At 43.4% G+C, this 13,170-nt stretch overlaps 1 non-coding gene across 1 annotated transcript; it reads right to left on the bottom strand.

Annotated features, from left to right (window-relative positions):
* Positions 1–6,201: 6,201 nt before the first annotated feature.
* On the bottom strand, positions 6,202–6,303 carry LOC121830598 (U6 spliceosomal RNA). Its single transcript, XR_006073814.1, has one exon. It is a non-coding gene; the product is annotated as a U6 spliceosomal RNA (small nuclear RNA).
* Positions 6,304–13,170: the final 6,867 nt, after the last annotated feature.

Raw genomic sequence — 13,170 nt, forward strand, 5'->3', positions numbered from 1 at the left:
GTTAGAAGCTAATAGTTTGCTAAATAACAGATTTCAAAGGGTGTTCATCTATTAGTTACAGGATATTAGTTTTGACACAGAAGTGAGCAAGGAATGACTACTTTAGGGGCTAAAACAAGCCCAAGATAAGGAAATTGGACTCTGGACCTGCAATGTTCTGATCTCTCTACAGTGCTGAACTTCTAATCAGGCAACCAGGCTCTGCAGTCACAGCTTCATTTCAGGAGATCTCATTTGCCTTTGAATCCACAAAAATCTCTCTAACTGAAATGCAGTTGTAAGCAAAATCATGAGAGGAGCCTAGAACTGAGGAGTTTTTCCCTACCACTCAGGAGAGGGTGGGGATGAAAAGGAGATTATGTTCAGGTGCAGAAAAAACAGCCCTCTATCTCTTGAACACTTTGAGTTTGGACCCTAAGCTCTAACCTCATACTGAGGGGCTGGGGGCAGAGCTCAGGGGCAGAGCACTTGCCTATCACAAGCAATGTCCTAGGTTAGACTGCCAGGGCTGCAAACACACATAAATTCTCACTGTATTTAAGAAAATAACAGCAATAATTAATCTGAAGTTGGAGGCTCTTGCTTACAATCCAGACTGGCTTTGGACTCTTGATCCTCTTGCCTTAGCATCCTCTGTGCTTTTTTTTTTTATAAAAGTTTTACAGTTAAGACATGTTTTTTCAGTCTTCAATCTATTTTCAGTTGTCTTGTGGACTTTTTTTCTCTCTCCCTTTTTGGTAGTTTTAAATTTTTAATTAAAAGGCAATTATATCATTTTTCCCATTCCCGTTCCTCCCTCTAACTCCTCCTAAGCCTCCTCTCAAATTCATAGCCTCTTTTTCTTTATTATTGTTACATAGTCTTATGCTGATCTATCTATATACGTATATAGACATAGACATATATGCAATGATTCACGGCTAGTCATTTGGTATTAGATAACAAGTTAGGGAGCCCATGCCTGGGAAAGGCTAACTTTCCCTCTCCCAGCAGTCATTGGTTCTTTGTCTGGGACAGAGAAGCTACACCCATGGGTGGATTTTTTTAAAATACTTGTTCAAGTTAACATCCAAATAAGGTGTGTGCATTGTATTGCATGTTTAATACATTTGTGTCTCTTTTTATTCTGTACATTCCTCTTCCCTCTTTACTTTTCTTTCCTTATATTTTAGTTATTGGAAGGTCCAGATCATGTGCCCTGCAGGCTTTTGTACATTCTAATATTGTTGATCTTTATCATACCGTTTAAGCCGTTCCTTGGCCTGCTACCAATTTGTGAACTTCCTGTTATATTTAGTCTCTCTTTTAAATCTTTCTCTGTTCTTTCAGCTCTTCACAGGTCTATAATGTTCCAGGAGCCCCGTCCAAAAACAAAGCCAGCATGGAAGAAAGGTTTGCCGGGAGGGGACTTGTCTTTGTTCTCCGTGAGTGTAAACTTTCCCCTGTGAGGGCCAGCTCTTTCCCTCCTCTCTGAGGTCTAACCAGCCACTCACTCACAGAGGATTCACTGTTTCCCAAAAACCTTTCTTGGAACACCAGCAAACACGAACACACACAAAACGTTCGTTTGTCTTGCCTTTTGCGTCCTATATCTCATGATGCCACCACAGTGTCTCTAATTCCTTTTTGTTTACCAGACAATGCCTAGTGCCCTGGGATTGCTGATAAAGCCGGTCTGTTCCTATTCACTGCGGCACTAACTTTTTTCCTCAGAGAATAACTTCTGTCTGATTAGACATACTGAATGGCTGACTTCTTTCCAGACAGACTAGTGGGCTTTCCCCTGGGTGGAGCTGGGCCTAATCCTGGGCAGCATTTGATATGCTCGAAGCTGGGAATTCATGCTGAAAGCAAAGCCCATGGGAAAGAGGGTATCAGGTCGTTTTCAGAGCAGGGTGTTGCAGTTTAAAAATTAGAGAAGCCACCCGGAGCTGGCCTCGCTGTCCCTGGCTGTGTAAATGCTGAAAGATACCGCCATCATTTTAGCTTTGCCTTTGGGTCATAGCAGCACTGGTTTATGTTCTCTTACCTGACCTCACAATTTTGTCATTTCTAATACTTTTAATACCTTTCCACACCCTGTTATGTAAGGAGTATATAAGGACGCATGCACTAGCTAGCTATATTCTTAGATTGACTTTGCTATAAACATTTCTCAGTTGCTTGTATTTCTCAGTTGCATAGAACTTCAAATCTACCCTATCTTTTTAAGGAGTACAGTTATTTTTATTGCATTGAGTTTCAGTTTATAACAAATGAATTTGCAATCAGAAAAGGGCTTTGAGAAATGAAAACTCTGAATTACATGGTCGGAGAAAGGACATGCTGTGTTGAAATGTCAATTTGTGAAGGGGAGTATTGACAGACTCAGAAGCAGAAATTGACGAACAAGGTGGAATGCATTATCCTGGCAGGGACATTAGGGAGTTGTCACTCGGTCAGAACCCTGGGAAAGATGAGATTTGCTAATCAAGAAAACACCGTGTTCTCCTGCCTTTGGGTTGGAGGGGAATGGAAAACAAGTGAGTCTGCGGGAGAGGCACGATCCTGCTTATGGTCACGGTCTTGGCAGCTTACAGGTGAGTCTGGAGGAGAGGCATGATCCTGCTTATCATCACGGTCTTGGCAGCTTACAAAATGAATTTCTCATCTAACTGCACAACAGGCTGGTGTGGCGTCATATTACCATCATTCTCAGCAGAAACAAATGAGTAAAGATTAGGAGTCTTGCTGCAAATCAAATAGCCGATAAGCACTGTAATAGTGAGGAGGTGTTTGGGTGCCATCTGCAAGCCTGTCTCATCCACCCCCTCCCCCAGCCCACCTCTTTCTCCTTTGTCTGCCTGTCTCACAGTGTGGGCCTCAGTGTGCACTTCTGCTGAGCTCTGGGCTGCCTTTTCTGGAGATGTAAGGGCACTCATGGCTCTGGCTCTGTTCTCTTGAATGTAGTGTGCATGGTAGCTATCCAATGTCTACAGCTTATCCTTGGGCAAACTGCTTCCCCTTCCTGGCTGGGCTCCATTTTTCTCAATTTCTAAGCTTCCTTTTACTTAATACTCTAATAATTTTAGAAAACATAACTTCAATAGTAGAGTGAAACCATAGCTACCACATCTTGAGCACTGTCAAGTTGAGCACTACACTGAATCACTCGTATACATCCTTGCCAGCTCTGCACTGCCCTGAAATGTTAGACTTCTTATCTAGGGACACTTCTAAAACACAGAGATGCTCAACAGCTTTCCTGCAGCCCAGACCGTTGTCCTCTCCCCCTATGTCACAGCAATAACTTCCTAATTGGTCTTCCTGTTCCCAATTTATCACCACTACCTCCATTGTCTAAACAACCTTTGGAGCGACCTTGTTAAACATTTCTATCAGATCGAGCCTTGCCCTGAGGACATTCCCTTCCACCTAACCTACTAAAATTCAGACTCTCCATTGCTTTTCTTCTTCACATTCTGCTTGCCCAAACTACTCATGTTCTGAAAAACCTAGATCCTGTGTGTGTGGCAAAATAGACTGCAGATCTGATTAAGAAGCCTGTGTAGGCGAAATACCCTGCGTTGTGTGAGTGTGGTGGTGGTGTGTGTGTGTGTGGTAGTGTGTGTGTGAGTGTGGTGGTGTGTGTGTATGTGTGAGTGTGGTGGTGGTGTGTGTGTATGGTAGTGTGTGTGTGGTAGTGTGTGTGTGTGTGTGTGTGTGTGTGTGTGTGTGTGTGTGTGTGTGTGTATGGGAGGGTGACAACATAGTCACAGAGATTCTTAGAAGAAAAAGAAGAGGGTGGGTCACGGAAATCTGAACGCACCACCCTGGCGGTTTGGACAATGGAGACCAGACTGAAGCTAAGAAGTCCGGAATCCTCTGGAAGCTAGTGAAAGTGAGGAAACATGTCCTCTCTCGGGCCTCTATGGAGGGAGGGTAGCCTTGTCATCTTGAGTTTGGTCCAATGAATCCATTTTGGACTTCTGCCTTCCAAACCACAAGCTGTCACTGTATCTTAGTATGCCACTAAGTCTCTGATAATTTGTTACTGCAGCATTCACTCTTTTTGTTTGTTTGATTGTGGGTTTTTTTTGTTTGTTTGTTTTTTGTTTTTTTTTTTTTTTTGTTTGTTTGTTTGTTTTTTGGTTTTTCAAGACAAGATTTCTCTGTGCAGCTTTATGCCTTTCCTAGAACTCACTCTGTAGTTCCAGGCTGACCTGGAACTCACAGAGATCCACCTACCTCTGCCTCCTGAGTGCTGGGATCAAAGGCGTGTGCCGCCGCCGCCACCACCACCGCCACCGCCACCACCACCACCACCCGGCTGAATTTCACTCTTGCTGGATCAAGACCCTTGTATTTACTGTTTTCTTTGCTAGAGTAGCCTGCCCCAGATTTTTCATGGACTGCTGTTCCTGAGGTGACCCCTACCTGTCACTCATGGTCATGCACGTTAAAGATTTTGCAGAATATATGATCAGAAGGAACAAAGCACACACCTAGACAGAGGTCAGGCTTCTCCTAAACGCTTGCTGGATGAATCCTATTACTCAGCACTGCTCCCTCTGCTTATGGAACCTTGCCAAATTTGGAAATGGGGGACTGTATTCAGAGAAAAGACATACCCTTTCCTTCCCATTTCAGCATTTTGTCGGTTGCCACAGAAGATATCCAAGAATGGAAGCAAGTGGATTCCTTTCAAAGATCTTTGTTGACAACAGCACCTGTAACATCTTTACAGGGCACAGGACTTCTTTTCTGTTTATGCAGTGAGTTCAATACTTAGAGCCTTGATGCAATGGGAAAACTCAAACATCCATTCAGCTTCTTCCCAGGAGGCCACATAAAAAGAAGCTCCGGTGAGTCTTTGCAAATAGATAGCTCTTTCCTCTGCCTGTGCGAGTGCCAGTATGTTGGTGCTGCACATATGCTTAGGGCAACGTGAGTCTCCTGAAACTTGTCTTCAGGAGTTTCTATAGAAACATGAAATTTGTAGAGTTCAATGAATCCTTGGAGAACATTGAGGGAGAGAGAGGTGTTGGCTGCCTCTGGAGGCGACAAAAAGGCTTTTTACAACCCCAGTCCCCGGGTGACTAGCCTAAGTGAGAGATAAACTGCCTCCAACAATCGGCTCATGTCAGGGGACAGAGTGCTGTCTCTTTTGGAGTTCTCCTTCCATAATCCTATGCTCATGTCCCTTTGGTTTTTGTGTCTCTCACTAACCAACTGCTGAGACCCAGGAGTGCAGTATTCTCATTGGCCAAGACTGAGTCTCATAACTACCTTCAAATTTAGGGTTAGAATCAGTCTATCTAAAGTTGCTCCAAGGACAACTGTAGAGATACCCCTTAAAGACAATCAATGCTGTCACCAGTATGGGGAATAGGTACTGGGTAGTCCCAAGAAATCATGTCTTCTGCCCACTCCTGTGGCTCAAGGTGGAGTCCCAGGCCTCAAGACTTTAAGTCAGGAGGATAATTTTGAAGACTTCGGGGAGGGAGATCCCTAGATAACGCCACCTCCTCGCCAGCCCCCTCCACTTGCAGTGAGAGCCATCTGGTCTGGATTTGTCTGCTGTATCCACACTGCTTGCAGTTCTAGCTTCAATCCCTTTGCTTATGAAGTCAGCTAGCAGCCTTTAAACAAGCCAGAGTCTTAAAACGCCTGGATTAAAAACAGCTCATCGCGCTTTAGAAACGCAGGCGGCAGCTCTGAGGATGTCGGCCTCTCCAGACCTCCAGCAGAGCTGGTGGCCCTTCCTGTTTCATTCATTTTGCTTTGTTGCACAACATAGTTGAAAAAGAAAATATTTGATTATCAACAATTAACCTTCTACTAAAAAATGATATAGCAAAACCTTCTTTACAAATAAACTTTGAATACCCATTTTATTTTTTTTAAGGCAATGAATTTTTGAATATTTTAGAATGTATTTGTGTGGTTGACTTCCTATGCTGGGTCTATAGGAAAATATGAAAATTAATTTATAAGTTTAAAATTCTGTGTGTGTGTGTGTGTGTGTGTGTGTGTGTGTGCGTGCGCGCGCATGTGCGTGTAAACCTGTGCATCACTGTGCACATATAGAGGTCAGAGGACAGCTTGTAGGAGACAATTCTCTCTTTCTACCCTGTGGGTCCCAGGATATAAATCAGGTTGTCTGCCTTGGTAGCAAGCACCTTTACCCACAATGGAACCTGAAGGGGTTTTTTTTGTTTTTTAAATACGGAACACTTAACAAATTTGCATGTCATCCATGTGCAGGGGCCATCCTAATCTTCTCTGAATGTTCTAATTTTTAATGTGTTGCCAAACAAGAACTAAAAGTGTTTTGTTTTGTTTTGTTTTTTATGAAACTGGTAACTGAAGGTATTAATCAGATCTTTCTGACGTGTGTTGCCAACTTGGAAGATAACAATTGGATTCCTTTTACCTTTCTCTAATCTTCACTTCTACGATTTTTGCTTAATGTTTCATAAACTTTATGAATGAGTGGGTAAGACATTGTCAGTGCATTGGCACAACTCTCTTGAGTGTGGAATGATTGTGATCTAAACACAGCTTAGTCATAGCTCCTTGGACTTGTTTGCTACCCAGGTTTCCAGGCTCCTCTTTCTCTTCAGGAACCTCAGTGGGCATGAGTCGTTTTCCTATGTCCTCCATCCCCTTTTGTTTGGTGACAGCATTATTCCTCTGTGGCCTCTCCTTTTCTCCCGTGTTTCTGATGGGACCACCAATCACAGCAATGCTGCCCCTGGCAGAGAATTTTATCATGACCAAAGCTAGGCTAGTGGCTGCCATGTTTATTAGGACACAGTGATCTGGTTTAGAAGTGACCACATGACCTAGGAACAGAGCTGTCCACAGTGGAAAATAAAGGTAATTGGTAAAGGGTGGTGCTACCTACAAAGACAAAACGTTAAAGCAAAGACTAGCATCTTTCTGTAGAGAGAAGCAGGAAAACATGCCGATACCTGGAGAAAATAATATGAACAGGAGGAGTTTTTGAAATGACCTTTGTTTGCTAATGGGAGCAATTCAATGGCGAGAGAAAAATTTAAACATAAGGGGTAAGAAAGCATCTTGTGGGTAGTTATGGGAGAAGAACCCAAGGTACAGAGAAGGTGGTGTGTCAAGCAGAAAGGTGAGCCGCCTTCTCCATTACCACAGATGAAGAAGAGGAATACACGGGGAGAGCTGCAGTGAGGTGTGTTTGATTGTGTGGCTTGTGGTTTCCCTTAAGAAATATGAGTCGTGGTCAGTGAAGCAGGAAGAGGGTGATGGGGCTTTGAGAACAAGAGACTAGGTGAATCAAAGACATTGACTAAGAACATGCATAAAAATTGATTGGCAGCACTGGGGGATAGCTTAATATCTAGGGAGAGCATAACCATGGTTCTATTGAGACATATTCAGATTCTAAAGGACAGGAGACAAGAAGATGACCGGGTGGAGCTAGTCTAGATTTGAGGATGGATTTGGGAAATGGTTTGAATGATAATCCCCATTGGCTGATGATATATTTGAATGCTTGGTCCCCAGTTGGTGGGATGGTTTGGGAAGAATCCTTGGCCTTGTTGGAGGAGGTTTGTCCCTGGAGACAGGCTTTGGGGTTTCCTAAGCTCATACCATTCCCAGTTAGCTCTTTGCTTCTTTATTGTAGATCAGATGTGAGCTCTTAGCTACTGCTCCAGCACCATCCCTGCCTGCTGCCATGCTCTCCTTTATGATGGTGATGGACGTTAACCCTCTAGAACCCAGAGCCCCCAATTAAACTCTTCCTTTTATAAATTGCTCTGGTGTCTTGTAATGGTGGTAGAACAGTAACTAAGACAGGTGGGGATAATGCATTGGAAGTATTAGACAGTCAAGAAAAGTAAGAACGTATTTGAAGGAGTAATTATAATGAAGGATAATGGAATTGAGGTAGGTGAGAGAGGAAAGGGAGTCTTGGGAGAGATACGGTGAAAAGCAGTAAGGTCAAAAGAACGAAGTGCTTGGCAAAGTGGAAATTTTAGATCCAGGGCATGAGGGGACAAGAGCTGAAAATGTAGGAGTAGGAAGTCTAAAATAAAGATGATTAGCAGGTGCAGATATTTTAAGTGACAAGAGGAGAATGTGGAGAGCAGTGGGTGAAGTTCAATGGTAGAAGCTGAGCTCACTGGGGATAAAGAGGCTCATGGATGGAGAGGTCGTGGGAGTGAATGGGCTATGCGTGTAGTATTAACCTTACCAGGAATCGTGGCAAGATAATTAAGGGAGCATGCCACTAAAACTGTGCTGATGTCTTCAAGGAAGTATGAAAATCATCTAGAGAAAATGACAAGACCACAGTACAGATGTCTGGGGGGAAGTCGCTATGGTTTAGGGCATATATACACCCACTAAAGGACCCCATGATAGAGGTTTACATTCTGGTATGGCTCTACTGGGAGGCTGCAGGACCTTTAGAGATGGAGCCCGCTATCTCTAAATCCCTGGAGGCACGTCCTCACCCTGTCCTCCTCCTCTTTTACTTCCTGGTCATTATGTGGACGGTGCTCTGTCAATTGCTAGGCTGCTTATCCACAGGCCCAAAAGCAACAGGGCCCACAGATTATGGACTGAAACTTCCCAAGTGTGATCTAAAACAGCCCTGGATCAGATTGTCTCCGATATGTGTTACAGTAACGGGAAGCTGACTCAGAGAGACAGTTGGTGAGAGGAGCGTGAAGCAGCTGCTGAGGAAGAGTGAGGAGGACACAGTGGTCTGGAGGTCACAGCAAAGAACAAGAATGCTGTGTGCATCACCTGACAGCCCTGTGGAACATGACAAGTGGGAGAAAATTGGTCACCACTCACAAGGACCACAGAGAATTCTGTGGCTTTGACAAAAAGACAGTGTCCTTTAGGGTTAAAAGATGAGAATCTATTCAAATAACATGTGGTGAGAGGAGACTTTTTTCTGATGTCAGGGAGATGGGAATGAGAGTGGGAGATTTGACCAGAGAACCTGGACATTCTTTGGTCACTGAAATAACTATTACAGGATCATGTGGTGATTGCTTAAAGCAGGGAGTATTGGTTCAGATTATTCTTGGAACTTGAGTCAGACAAATCTGAGATAAGGAACGAGCAGGAACTAAATGTTTTAGAATCCGGCTGAGTCAGGATCCATTCTTCTTTCTCACTGACTCCAGCTCCCCTTTCCCTTAGGTCTACGCTGAGTCTGTCTTTCCTGGGGTCCTCAGTGCTTTCCTAGGCGATTACAACTGTTTCCTGGTCTCTCACACGGCTTGTCTATCTTTGACATGGTTCCTCCCGTGTCTCCAGGGTGTTCTTTGTAGATTATTAATTTCAGTAGGTGTCTCCATTGCTCTATACCCATGTATGGCTTTCCAGGTGCTGCAAATCACAGCACTATAGTTAATAAAATAGCTTCATGCTCAGGACTTCTGCTAAGTAAGATCATTCCTGCTCTTGCTACATAGAGGAGAAGAATGATGTTTATTTTTTAAAACATCTTTTATATTGACCAAGTGAATCACCAAGACAAGCTTGGAAAAAAAGAAAAACAATGTTTACAGAATTAATTAAACCACAGACAAAATGGGCAAAGCTAAGGTTGAAATCATTGTAAGCTTTGGAAGGCTGGCCTTCCTGCGCCAGTTAAAATTAACCAGGAAACAGATCTTAGCTGTTCAACATATCTCAGTAAAAAGTGACTGGGGTGGGGCGGGGGGGGGGGGGGGGAGCTCGGCAGTTAAGAGCATTGGCTGCTCTTCCAGGGGACTAAGGTTTGGTTCCCAGCACCCACACGGCAGCCCATATGTCTGTAACTCCCGTCCCAAGGAATTTGATGCCCTTTTCTGGCTTCCGTGGGTATCAAACATGCATGTGATGACAGGCATATATGCAGGCAAAATACTCATGCACATAAAAAATAAATTTAAACATATTCTCAAGTAGTTAGGGTAACCTAGTCTCTGGGTAAAGACAAACTCAGTTCTCAGCTGTTTGATGAGTGTCCCAGCCATGAAGAGCAGAGAGCAATTTATTTCATTTTACGCAAGAGCTGTGTTGTTCTGTGTACAATGTTGTATTCACAATGACCTCACCAGATTCTAAGCACCTTGGAGAAAGCTTCCCTCGTCTTCAGTTTCGCCACTCACCTTCATCCTTGTATCCCACGTCTTTATGTTGTCACCTATAATTTTTCATCTCAAGTTTTTGGCAGAGACTAGATTGGCTGGCCAATGAGCCCCATACTCGGTACCACTCTAAGGGACTTGAGGCTGGGACAGGGAGTGCTGGGGAGGGTGAGCGGCCACTTAGCCCAGGCTGAAGGTTTCCGTTAATCAATCAGGAGTCTTTCAGATGAAAATGACAGGAATCAACAGCGATGAAGGAGCAGATTGGCACTGGCAGATGGTTAGGAGGAGAGCTGGGCCAATCCCAGCTCTGAAATGCACTAAGTAGGATTGTTACCCTCTCCCGGGTAATCCTCATCTGGAAGTGGAGGCCTTAGTGACAGGGTTAGAGGGATTAAGTGAGTCTGTACAGGAAGCACTGACCTGTGCTTGGGGCTGCAGCCACTCCATGAACAAACAATCCTGGAAACGGAGACACTTGACACAATAGCTCCAGAGAAGTTAAGGTTTTATACACGATTGACTGTTACTAAAGAAACTTGTTTTATTCACACGTGAGACAAAAAAAAAAATGATTCTTTTTCTTTTTTCTTTTTCACCTCTCTTCCCTTTAAATGGTAGTTATATGTCAGAACCACAATTCTCGCCTGGAGTTTTCACTTTAAGGACTGTGTTGTGCCCCTTGAAAGACAAATGATACAAAAATAAAGGAAATTGGAGATGAGCAAGCTTGGAGATTATTCCTTCTAGATCAAATGGTGGCACATTAGACAGAATTTCCAATGTCCCTATTTCCATAGTGGTGAGAAGCATTCGTGGGCTTTACCCTCATCTTTTATAGCCACAGAAATGCCCATCATTTCCATTTATGATGCTTCTCCCTACCCACACATGTATGGATGGATATATATATTCCAGCTTTTTGCCCTTAGACATTCAGGGCTGTGGCTCTCTGCTGTTGCTGGGGCTTCAGGAAGATTGTGTTTAACTTTTATTTTTGCTAAATGAAACTTAGAAAATTTTCTCTCATATTGTTTTCTTTCCCTAAAACTTCCGGTTGTATCCACCCCGCATTTGAGTCTAAATTTGGGGTTTATGTTTGACAGCATAGTCGAGTTGAAAAACACAACAAAGCTTGAAAATCCCCATCTGAATAACGCTGACTTCAGGCACAGCTGCTAAGATAAAATAAAACCAAGACAACCCAGCAACTGAACTCAATTGCTTCTCTTCTTAAAGGGACAGGCAGGATTAAATGGCATCGTCTGAAATACAGTATTTTACTTGGTGCAAAAATGTTCACACCTGAGATTTTACGTGTTTGTTTTGATTTTGATTATAGAGAGGATCCTATTCCACAATAACCCAACTGGAGCAGTGATTTGCTAACGGTCACTGAACATGTGAAAAGAAACTGCAAATGCCAGAGAGATGGCCCAGTGATTCGGAGTGAGCACCGCTCTTCAGAGGACTGGTGTGTTCACTCCCCAGGGCCCACGGCAAGCAGCTTACAACCACCTGTAACTCTAGTGCAAGAGGACCCAACGCCTCTGACCTCTTCGGCTCAGGGTGCCTCTAGGTACACATTTCCTCCCACCCAGCCCCCACATAATTAAAAATAAAATAAAATAGAATAATTGAAAAACAGAAACTGCCTAATGAAATATAAATCATAAAGGCAAATACATATTCACCAATAAAATAAAATTGAATTGGCAATTGAAGAATTTAAAGGTTAAAATGTTTGCTTGATGCCAACAACGTAGCCTTCTGTAGTCTGATCTATCCTGCAAGAAACATTAAAATCATCTCAAAAAAACAAAAAAAAAAAAAAAAAAACCAGTTGTAGCTGATGGCAACTCTTTCGAGGGAAACCAGAATATGGAGAAAGGTCCCTAGCATGAATGTAGGCTAGATGTTTTGTTCTACCCTGCATGCTCATCATGTAAAAGGATGTATCAAGTTTCCCTGTAAATATTTGACTTCAACAGGGCATTTAAAATACGATTAGATCTGTAAAGGTTTTATTTACATATCATTTTTTCCTGGCAGGTATCCATTACATAAAGCAAGAGCAAGCAAGAAGACATAGTCATGTGGCCTAAAAATTAAACAACAATAAATCATTTTGTAAAAGTTGCATTTATCAAAATTCTTTTATAATTTATTTAATACTGGGGAGACTGATGGGGGAATAGACGTACTACACAAGGATGAAGGCCTGAGCTTCACCCTCATCACGAGAACCCATGTCAGAAAGCTGGGCAGGGTAATGGTGAGATTTGTAATCCCGATGCCAGAGAGAGGGACAGCCAGATCCCCAGGGCTCACTGGAGAGTCAGTCTGGACTAATCCGTGAACCCCAAGACCCTTTCTCCCAAAACCAAGGCAGACAGAGCACGAGAATGAGCACACACATGCACACACTTGTGTGCCCCCCCCACATGCACACACTTGTGTGCCCCCCCCACATGCACACACTTGTGTGCCCCCATACACATGCACACATACACAACCAAAACAGCAAAACAAGTAAACACGATTCTGAAAAGCTTTTTTAGCATCAATGTATAATTCTAACACAAGTCTTAGATTTGCCCTTTGATGATTTGGATCTTAAATGTCCCCAAGGGGGACATCATGTGTTGAAGGCTCACTTCTTAGCTGATGGTACTATTGAGAGACAGAGGAACGTTAAGATGTAGAAGAGCTGGACATGGTAGTGTGCAGACCTGTAATCTCAGCACTGTGTGCATATCGGAGCGGGTGGAGACAGGAGGAACACAGTGGGACTTGCTCTCTGCAGCCCTAGTTCCAGTTCAGGAAGACACCCCATCTCAGAGGAATGAGGTAGAGACAAAGGAACAGAGCAGGACACCCGACATCCACCTCTCGTCTTTGTGCACACACAGGTACATATGTGCCACACACACATTTTCAAAAAGAGATGGGACCTACTTGGAAGGTGCCCTTGCAGGGGATACTGGGACCCTCTGCCTCCTTTCTCTACTTTTCAGCCATCATGATATGAGTAGATGAGTTAACATTCCCCCAAACA

Source organism: Peromyscus maniculatus, chromosome 6, assembly GCF_049852395.1.
Source record: "Peromyscus maniculatus bairdii isolate BWxNUB_F1_BW_parent chromosome 6, HU_Pman_BW_mat_3.1, whole genome shotgun sequence".
NCBI classification, from domain to species: Eukaryota; Metazoa; Chordata; class Mammalia; order Rodentia; family Cricetidae; genus Peromyscus; species Peromyscus maniculatus.